The sequence below is a fragment of the Alternaria metachromatica genome, assembly GCF_023757995.1.
Source record: "Alternaria metachromatica strain BMP 0045 chromosome Unknown scaffold_107, whole genome shotgun sequence".
Taxonomy (NCBI): domain Eukaryota; kingdom Fungi; phylum Ascomycota; class Dothideomycetes; order Pleosporales; family Pleosporaceae; genus Alternaria; species Alternaria metachromatica.
In genome coordinates, this window is record NW_026055598.1 from 1 (window position 1) to 4,200 (window position 4,200).

The 4,200-nt window shown below is 31.0% G+C and overlaps 5 non-coding genes across 5 annotated transcripts; all 5 read left to right on the forward strand.

Moving 5' to 3' along the window:
• The first annotated feature begins 1,397 nt into the window (after window positions 1-1,397).
• J4E83_011101 lies at window positions 1,398-1,468 on the forward strand. The gene has a single exon. It is a non-coding gene; the product is annotated as a tRNA-Thr (tRNA).
• A 433-nt stretch (window positions 1,469-1,901) lies between these two features.
• J4E83_011102 lies at window positions 1,902-1,974 on the forward strand. The gene has a single exon. It is a non-coding gene; the product is annotated as a tRNA-Met (tRNA).
• A 97-nt stretch (window positions 1,975-2,071) lies between these two features.
• Window positions 2,072-2,144, forward strand: J4E83_011103. Its single transcript has one exon. It is a non-coding gene; the product is annotated as a tRNA-Glu (tRNA).
• A 32-nt stretch (window positions 2,145-2,176) lies between these two features.
• On the forward strand, window positions 2,177-2,248 carry J4E83_011104. Its single transcript has one exon. It is a non-coding gene; the product is annotated as a tRNA-Ala (tRNA).
• Window positions 2,249-3,446: 1,198 nt separating this feature from the next.
• On the forward strand, window positions 3,447-3,519 carry J4E83_011105. The gene has a single exon. It is a non-coding gene; the product is annotated as a tRNA-Phe (tRNA).
• Window positions 3,520-4,200: the final 681 nt, after the last annotated feature.

Genomic DNA, 4,200 nt, shown 5'->3' on the forward strand with positions numbered 1-4,200 from the left:
ATAGGGTATAATTTAACAGGTTTTAGGGAATAAGGTAGTTGAGCGACAAAATTGAAACACCTTTACTCTGGTTGTTATATCAGTAGAATAGGTTACATTTGTGTAACTGACGTCTGAATGTAATCCATAAAAGGAGGGAGATTATATCAAGCTCAGGAGACAATGGCTAGCAGATGGTTTATGCGGGGCACAGATCCCATAAAGAGTACCTGGGAGTATCCAAATTTATTTTTGTAATATGCTATACGCAAATTATATAGGGCTTTTATTAAATAATTGCCTTGTATATTTTAATTTTTTAATTACTATATTTAGTTTGTTATTTTTTATATTTACCATTTTTTTTTGTTAAGAAAAAAAATGGTATCTATAACTAATTCAGTTATATTTCTATTTAAGTTAGAACTAAAACAATTTAATATAAGTAAGATTTTACCTATGTGGAAAATAGGTGTATATATAGTATTAATAATTACTATCTAATGGTAAAACAAGATGTAATTATAACACTATTAGTTATTTTTTTTACAGAATATCTGTATAAGAAATGATGTTGATATATACTTCCAAAGTTTAATGGCTTAATCTTGCTTTACTGTTTGACATACACGTCTATCAGTTGCGTAAGCAGGGCATAAAGACCGCAAGACGCAGTAAGGAAAGGTCTTGTATTATTGAAAAAGCTACGCTGGGGATAACAGGCTAATTGCGCCAGAGAGTACAAATTGAGTGCGCAGTTTGGCACCTCGATGTCGGCTTAGCTCATCCACATGAATGCAGGAATCATGAAGGGTACGACTGTTCGTCGATTAAAGAGCTACACGAGCTGGGTTAAATACGTCGTGAGACAGTATGGTTTCTATCTTCTAGAGGAAATTGGAGTAAAATAAGGATAGCCCCTTCGTACGAAAGGAGTTGGGTATGGTAACCTATGGTTTACCTGTTGTTTATGCGCTTAATATTAACCAGATAAATTACGGCAAGAATAGGTTCTCCTTACTAACTAGTTAATGGGTAACTACAGAAGAAGGAGAGTAATATAGATAGATTCAATGTGAATCTATTACCTATTTGAGCTATAGAGGGTAATACTTTTATACTCAAGTATTTATACATAGTATAGGCATGGCAGGAAAGCTATGTTAGTTAAGATAAGTGCTGAATGCATCTAGGCACGAAGCTTACCTTAGGATACTCTTAGAAACGTAGTATAACATTACGAATCCCATTTTTCATAGGGTTAGTGCTAGAATAGTAGCAACAGTTAACTCTAGTTCTAACAACATGGTTAAGGGGTTATAGGCTTTGGCTGAAAGGGCTTTGATGTTCTTAGGTATAAAGTACTAATTTTTATCATTAACTAAATAACATACTTATCATTAAAAATACTTTATTTAGCCTGGTTTGCATAATAGTAATGCACCCGTTTTGTAATCGGAAGATATGAGTGCAATTCTCGTACTGGGCTATTTAGATATTTTCCTTCCCCATAAGCTTGCGGTTGTTTGTTTTTCTTTTGCTTAACTTTTTTTTCGTTTCTTTTTTTTCTGTTTGTTTATTTTTTTTTTTCATAACCCCCCCCCCTCTCTTCTGCTTTTTTTATTTATATAAATAAAAAAAAAAGCTGGAGAGGGGGTCCAAACGAAAAAAAAAGAAACTATAGCAATAAACCATTGAGATAAAAAAAAAATTAGCCCTCCAGTCTCTTTTAACCTTTTTTTTTATATATAGGATATATCAAACAAAAAAGTAAGAAGAAAAAGGGGTTGTAAAATTTTTTTTTACATAGGATATGTGTAAAAAAAAAATTACTGGCAAATATGAACGCGGATTGATGTAATAGTAACATACCTGGCTCATGACCAGTAAATAGAGGTGCAAGTCCTTTGTCCGCATAGTTAAAGGCTATAGCTTAATAGGTAAAGCAAGCTGCTCATAACAGCTCAGATGAGTGTTCAAATCATTCTGGCCTTATAGGGAAATAAATATATTGTTACTTTTACATAGTATTTAAATACTGTTTTTTTTTACTCTTATATTTTGCGGTTTTAAGCATTTATATAAAATCTAAGGCCCAATAGTCAAGTGGTTAAGACGTAACATTTTCACTGTTAAATGCGCGGGTTCAAACCCCGCTTGGGCTTACTTTATAAGTTATTTTTATGTATTAACTTAAGGGGATATAGTTTAATTGGTAAAACTGCGATTTTGCATATCGTTATTTTAGGATCGAGTCCTAATATCTCCATTAATGTTTAAAGAGACTAGGCTCGAGAAGCTCTTTATTAAAATTGAAAGTTTAAACTAGCCCCCTAAAAAAATGTTTACATCCTTTAGGATGTAAAATTTTTTTAACCCTGTACGGGGGCTGGGCGGGGACTTGTCCACGCCTTGGGGCAAGGCTCGGACCCTCCCCCCCCCCTTTACAGGGGGGGGGCCGGGACTAGTGAAATTACAATTTGATTTTTATTGTAAATAAAGTGCAACTCTTTATTAAACTAATGAAAAGAAGAATAAACATAGTAAAAATCTCCGGAGGCGGGTTTAACCTTTTTGTCCTTAAAAAGATGTTACTATCCTGCTTTCATGTTTTACTACCTTCAACCTTATCAATGGAGGGTTGACGTACATTAGGTTTTTGTCTCTTATCTATATCCGGTGCTTTACTTACTATTTTTAATATAGATATGGTTTATGGGTGTCTCTCTTTACTGTTTGTTTATTTTTTTTCATTGAAAAAAAAGAAACTATTTCAAAAGGGAGAAAGTAGTTTATTTATGTTAGAGGTATACGTACTAAATACAGTACCAGTTATAACTTATTTGGATGTGATTTCTGATAGGGATAAGATTTTAAATGAAAATAGAGGAAAATCAGGTATATACAGGTGAACTAATGTACATAGTAAAAAATCTTATGTGGGAAGCTCAACCAATTTAACTAGAAGATTTCTGTATTATCTTAATACTAATTATATGCTTAGTTAGAAGAGTAAATCTAAAATATATTCTTCTTTATTAAAACATTGGCTGGATACAACGCTTTTACATTGGACATTTTAGAGTATTGTGAAAAAGAAGAGCTTATTACTAGAGAGCAGTATTATATTGATAAACTAAGTCCTTCATATAACATCTTAAAAATAGCAGGTTCGTCTTTAGGATTTACACATTCAGAAAAAACAAAAAGTATTATGAGTATCAATAACACCAAAGAAAAACATCCTTTTTTTGGTAAAAAACATAGTGAAATTTCAAGAGCAAATAGGATACTTAATTCAAAAACTGCTTTAGCTGTGGATAGTATAGATACTATAAACGGAGAAGTAAAAAGTTTTAGATCTAATTCTGAAGCAGCTAGATTTTTTAACATAAGTGAATGATCCATACGTAGTTATAAGAAAAGTGGTACGTTATATTTAAACAGATATATAATTAAAAAAAAAAGCTTGAGAAGCTCAATTGGCCGAGCGGAGCTTTGAAGATGCTTAGGTTATAAGTTCGAATCTTATCTCAGGCAATAGCTTATTTTTACATTTAGTAAATTTATCGGCTTTGTTTATTATCTACATTTTTTAAGTAGAAACACAAATACTTACTATAGAGCGGAACTCTTAAGATGTTTAGGTTATAAGTTCAAATCTTATCTCGAGCATATTATTTAAACAGTAGTATTCGTTTATTATAAAAGATAAATTAAAAACGGTATACAGCTTACTAATTATTTAATTTTTATGATGAATGAAAATACTACTAAATTTAGGTTATTTAAGGTGTATTTAGCTATTTTATATAGTATTATACATTTAGGGTGAATTAACTTATTTTCCTTAATTTTCTTTTGCTCTAATGTTTATTGCTATCCCGAAGGGATCCCCAGCTTTTTTTTTAATTTATATAAATAAAAAAAAAAAGCAGGGGATACCTGAGGGCATCCCCTAATTTTTTTTTCTAATAATTTCATAGAAATTATGTCGAAAAAAAATAAAAGGGGATAGTTTCTTTTTTTTCTGTTTGTTTATTTTTTTTTTAATAAAAAAAAAATAAACAAACAGTATTAAAAATGGGTATGCTGAAATCGGTAGACAGGTCCCGCTTAGGACGGGGTGAAATTAATTCATATAAGTTCGACTCTTATTACCCATAAATAGTATAATAACGTATTATTCTATAAAATTTACATATTTTAATTTATTTTTTT